We start from the raw sequence: 6,198 nt of genomic DNA, 5'->3' as shown, positions 1-6,198 counted from the left end.
TCCCTACTCTTCCTTTTGAGCACTGCAGGATGTACAGTCTTTCATTTCCAATCTCCCCAGTTACACACCCAGTCTCTCATGTGGGATAGAGTGGGGAGGAAACGGACAAAGCCTAGATCAGAATTTTTCCCATGGAAACTGGTTCCCTGTTTGGCTTAATTTGACCTATTTTCTAGCTTTTCCTGGTTAGTCCCCTTGTTCTGTGCATCAAGCCTTCCCACTGGACTAATTTTTGTTGTCCTGCTTGCTCCCCCTTCCTCCAACATGATCTCCTGGGGTTCTTCCCATGCAGGGCAAATGTTCCCAGCGCTGAGAGAGGAAACTCCATTTTGAAAATAGTTTATGTCAGCTTTAAAAGTATGAAGCTCATACAGGGAGAACTACTTCCAGTATTATTGGGGCAAAGGGAGGTGGTGAAGGAGACAAAAAGCACAACACTCTGAGAGGCCATGTTCACGCTATCCAGCCCCAAATTAAAGAACTCTTGGTTCTCGGTATCTGAGGATCTTGGAGAGCTCTGCCAACACCATGAAGAACCCTAGGGGAAATGGAGGTGGAGTAGAGGTAACCAGCTTTGCAGCTAGGGATTAACACTTTACCCAACTCTACCCCCCAGCCCCCACCCCACCCCCATACACTACACACACGAAAGTTTTTTTTGATGACATCTCTTCTCTTGAATTTGCATCATTTTTTAATTGTGTGATCTTTAATGTTATTAACCAGGGAGCTATGAGGATACGAAATCATTTTAAGTAGCGGCACCCACGTTCGCCTATTGTACTCTCGCCCTCAATCCACTTTCCTCTCCTCCCTAGGCTGCTGTTCCACATTCACCCTGAAGGGGGCGCTTTTGTTCACTTGTCAGTTAGTGCCAGCGAAAAGGGAGTCCTAGGAAGGAAACAAAACAATGTTTGGTCGGTCACGTGTTGGGGGGTGGGTTTCTCGCAGGGGTTGCTGGGACAGGGAAGGGAGGTCCACGTGGAGTGGGCGGAGCCCACTGAAAGTTTTGGCGGGGCTGGCAAAGTGAGAGAAAGTCGGTGTTGTGATTTTATTTATAAAAAAAAAGCAACAGGGAGGGTGTGTTCTGCCCTCCGAGAGGCCCAGCAGAAGGGAGTCGGGGAGCCACACACGAGCATCCTGCTTGTAGATGCCTGGAACGCGGGGCAGGGTATCTGCGAGAAAGTTCTGAGCCGAGGCGAGCTTCGGAGCTGGAAACCTGTGTGGCTCCATGCTGGTTTCCCATCCCCCTTTCTCCTGAAGGAAGGTGCCTTCTCCACCCATGGTCTCATTTCCGTGCCATGTGGGGCTGGGCTAATGCCAGCCACGCATTAAACCCCAGTCTTTATTTACCTTTCCAAGAATCTCAGGAAGCCACCCAAATGAATATACTCTCCCTGGGGAAAAGCCAAAACAAGCCTCCTCGTTTTACTGCCTGGTTCTGCCCCACTGTTAGCAGAAAAACACAGCTTCCTAGTATTTGAGCCGGAAGGAGCCTTAAAGATGATCTATTTCAGTTTCTTTTGGTGCTGGGGAAACCAAGGCCCAGACAGGTAAAGGGGCTTGCTACAAGCTCTTTGCACACCATAGGCATTCCCTTCAAAGGATGTAGGTCATAGAAAGGGAATTCCACCATTCCAAGAGCCCTAGAGGAACCGTGAAAGTGTTGGCTTTACCTCCATTCACTCTTAGCCAGAGGGCAAAAGAAATGATTGTCTCATTAGAGATAAAATCAGAGAATTGTATAGGGACTTGATTTATGGATCTCATGGGTTTCCTAGGCTCCCTCACAGCTAGCAGCTCCACTTTCTCCCTCTTGGCCTTCACTCTTTGCTGCTATCTGGTGTCCTTATGTGTCTTAGTTCAGGGGTTACCACAATTTAAAACCTAATAGTTTGGGAGCAATAATTCTCGCCCCTTCTTAGAAGAGCTTCTCTTACCAGGTTTGTTTTCTGGTGGTTTATCCACCTCATTCTGTGAATCGAGTTCAAGAATATCAGACTTCCAATCCCCAAATTCCAGCCCTTTGTCTTTGGGAGAGAAAAGCATGTTTACTTAGTCTGGAACAGTGAAATCCTACACTTTGGATTTCAGAGCTGTGAAATTTCCAGGGGAAAAAAAAATGTGTAGGACATGTAAAATTGTCATCTTTTTATTTTGCCGAGTAAGGACATTAAAAAACTACCACCACCGATTGCTATTTACTATCTCCATCATTTCACAAAAGCAGAGTATTTTAACACAAAAAATAGGAAGCATGTAATTGGCAGAATAATAGCTCTAGGCCACCCTGCCTTGACTTAACATGGGTACTGTTTAGAGTTATGTGCGCCCCACCCCCCCGCCATTTTGTTGAAGATTGGCTCCAGTTTTGTCCATTGGTCTCTAGACCAGTGGTAGGCAAACTACAGCCCAATGCTGTTTTTATATGTGCCACAAGCTAAAATAAGCTCAGAATTTTTAAATAGTTGAAAAATCTAAATATTTCATGACAAATAAAAATGTGAAATTCAAATTTGTGTCCCTAAATACAATTTTATAAAATGTTGGAACTGTGATTGCTGCTTGGTCTCATACCAGAGCTTCTTTCATTGTCTATATTGCTGCTATCCCACTAGGACCTTAGATTAACCAACCACTCATTATCAGCCACACTATTTACATGTCTTTTTTGCTACAATAGCAAAGTTGAATAGTACAAGAGACCCCAGGGCTGTCAAAGCCTAAAATATTTACTATCTAGCCTTTAAAGAATAGGTTGGCCAACCCCTGATATAGACTCCAAGGTTTTCAAACTTGGGGTGCATCAGAATCACCTGGAGGGCTTGTTAAAACAAGACTAACACACCTCAGAGTTTCTGATTCATTAGGTTTAGAGGGGAGTCCGAGAATTTGTATTCCTAACGAGTTCCCAGGTGATGCTGATGATGCCAATCTAGGCCCACATTTGGTCTGGTGAGGAAGAAAACATAGGCTATTTGTTTATGGAATTGCCATCTGTCTGGCCTTAGAAATCGAGACCACAAAGTCCTCCTTCTCCCTCACCCCCTCTCCATTCTATTGATCAAACCCTGCAAATTATAATAATGTGATAACTACATTCTTAAGCATTACCAAGTGCCACATGCTACGATAAACATTTTACATGGATTATCCCATTTAATCCTTATAATAACCCTGTGTGGTAACGTACTATTATAGTTAATTTGCTGATGAGGAAACTGAGGTAGAGGTTAAATAACACAGCCAATAAATGGTAGAACTGTGATTACTGCTGGCAACCTCATACCAGAGCCTGTGCTTTTAACCACTGGGCTTCCTGTCCTTCCCTCTAGATCCCCATACCACTCATGTTACATTAACCACTCATCACTTCGCACCTGGATTAACAGCCTTTAAGTTGGCTTCTTGCATTCAGTGCAGATACAAATATTGAGGTTAGCTTTCAACAACACAAATGTGATCATTCCACACTTTGCTAGATATTCTTTGATGGTTCACCTTTTGCTGATAAATTATCCATTCCTTAACTGGGCCTTCAGACTTTCATAATCTGGTCTCAACACACCTCACCCGTTTTTCCTCTTATACTCCCCACCATCCAAGGTAAATGCCAGCCAGCTTCTCCCATTTACTCCAACACATCCTTTTATCCCATGCTTCACAATGTTCTCATCTGTCTGAAATGTCTTCCTACTGTCTCAACCTTTAAGACTCACCTCAGTGGTCATTTCTTCAATTCCTTCCAGGTATATTCTTTCTTTTCTGACCTAGACAACTTTATTCCTCCCTAGGTTTCACTAGTTTTTTAAATATTGTTAATGTTATATGACTGTCACTCTCTTTACATAAGGTAAAGGTCAAGGGTAGATGATTTCTCTTAATACAGCTAAACAGCTCATTTATTCATTCATTGAATATTAAGTGCCTACTTTGTGCCAGGTATAGTTTTAGTTGCTGAGGATACAGGAGTGAACAAAAATGAAGCTTACATTCTAATGAGAGAGGACAATAAACAAGGTAAATTACATGTCAGATGGTATTAAGTACTATGAATTAAAGCAGAAAAGGGGAAGAGGAATTTTGGAGTTTACAGAGGGTGGCCAGAGGTCTGATGAAAAGATGTCATTTAGAAAAGAGAACTGAATTGAGAGAGGAAGGCATATGGATATCTGAAAGAGTGATCCAGGTAAAGGGAAAAGCAAGTGAAAAGACCTGAGCAGACACGCACCATGTGTGTTTGAAAAACAGCTAAGAGGTGATTGTGGAAGGAGGGGAGTGAAGAAGGGGAGAGCAATAGGAGTGGAAGTCAGAGAGCAAGCAGTACCAGATTCTATAGGCCATAATGATGATAATTTTGTTTTTACTTCAAGTAACATGGGATGCCATGAGAGCGTTCTGAGTAAAGAACATGATCTCATATCTTATCAGGATCACTATGGCTGTTGTGCTGAGAACAGACTTAAGTTGGAAATGGCAAATGTTGAAACTGAGAGACTAATTACAAGGTTACTGCAATAAAGTGAGATACAATTATGGCTTAGAACAACAGTCCTCAACCTTTTTGGCACCAGCGACCAATGCTCCTATGAGAATCTAATGCCTGATGATCTGAAGTGGTGATACGAGTACTGGGGAGCGGCTGCAAATACAGATGAAGCTTCACTCGCTAGCTGACTGCTCACCTCCTGCTGTGTGGCTCAGTTCCTAACAGGCTACAGACCTGTACCAGTCCACTGCCTGGGAATTGGGGACCACTGGCTTAGAGCAAGGTGGAAATTGTGGAGGTGTTGCAAAAGTGTATGATTCTGGATATATATTTTAAAGGCCAATGATTGGATATAAGGTGAGAGAGATAAGGGCTGAAGAAAAAGGATTTGGGTGGGAGAAATTTGGCATTGTGATTTTAGATGCTTACTGGACATCCAAGTGGATATGTCTCCTAGGCAGTTGGATATGCAATTTTGGACTTAGAGAATGAGTCCAGGAAGAAGATATAGATTTGGGAGTTGTCAGTGTAGAGATGGTATTGAAAGTCTTGACACTAGAAGACATCACCATATTCTAAATGCCCTCCAGCCACATCCCCTTCATTGGTATCCCTAATCCCAATACCTCTCTTGCAGATCTGAGGCCACAGAGTCTGGTGGAAGAGTACTGGGGCACTCTTGGCTTAACATATTCACACACATTTGTTTAAAATTTCCAGTGCTTCATGCTTTGGACCCACATGGCAGAGACACAGTTTTAGAGGTTTTCACATTAGGCCAAGAGTATTAGTCATCTCCATGTCCGTATGGATTGAAAAAATATATATATACTTCAACAGAAAAGAAAAACAATCAAAACTAAAAGTTTTTTCACAAGGAATTCTGTGAGGACTTGTTGGCTGGAAATTAACACCCACACACAAAATAAACATTGAGAGGAAGAAGTGCTCAGCATAGGAGACTACCCTAAAATATTCCTATTCCTGTAAGGTAAAAATTCCTTCCGAGACTTCCTTTGCAGTAGATGCTAGAAATGATTTAAGGCGGCCAGGGAGATGGCCGTTAGGAAAGAACTGTTCTTGGTAATTGGCAATACTTCATTCCAGGGAGGTTGTGGCAACAACTCCCTCGGCAGTAGACATGGATTTTCCTCCCTCTGGGAACCAGAGGTTCGTCCGTTTCTGGTCTGGATCCCTTAGAGACAAAGGACTTCATTCTCTCCTGTTCCAGTGTGGGGCTGCTGGGGAGTGGAGGGGGTGGAAGGGTTACAATTTTACCCCCAGGAAACACCCACGGGCTCCAACAAGAGTCTGAATCCTGACTCCCGTCCAGGAGGCATGCGGGTCTGCGGGGGCCGCGGGCCCCTCCCGCAAGGCCAGGCCGGTTGTCAAGGCGCCTGGGGAAGGGGCCGCCCAGCTTAGGCCGGGTACGTGGGGCGTTCAGCATACGTCCACAAAGGGCTTCCCTGCCTCCCAAAGTCCCCTTCCTTCTTCTCAACTCCATTCTCGCGCTCCTTTTTCCCGGGGAGCCTCCGCATTCCCCAACCACCCATCGCCGCCCTCGCCCTTTCTTCCCTCCCAACCTCCCCCAGCTCCCCCCTCCTCCGGCAGCCCACCTTCACCCAGCTCTTCTGCCGGCTCCTGGGTCCTCGCCCCTGATCCCTGGCCTCCCCTCGCCGGCCCCACGCGGCCTGGGCCCCCGCGCTCTC

General features: G+C 45.0%; 1 long non-coding RNA gene across 1 annotated transcript; it reads right to left on the bottom strand.

Annotated features, from left to right (window-relative positions):
* Positions 1–2,136: 2,136 nt before the first annotated feature.
* Positions 2,137–6,192, bottom strand: LOC112473202. Its single transcript, XR_003043966.1, has 2 exons — positions 6,106–6,192; positions 2,137–5,730 (listed from the first exon to the last, which is right to left on the bottom strand). It is a non-coding gene; the product is annotated as an uncharacterized LOC112473202 (long non-coding RNA).
* Positions 6,193–6,198: the final 6 nt, after the last annotated feature.

This window comes from Pteropus alecto, unplaced genomic scaffold, assembly GCF_000325575.1.
Source record: "Pteropus alecto unplaced genomic scaffold, ASM32557v1 scaffold98, whole genome shotgun sequence".
NCBI classification, from domain to species: domain Eukaryota; kingdom Metazoa; phylum Chordata; class Mammalia; order Chiroptera; family Pteropodidae; genus Pteropus; species Pteropus alecto.
The sequence above is the reverse complement of the archived record's forward strand: the minus strand, read 5'-3'. Positions and strand labels throughout refer to the sequence as shown.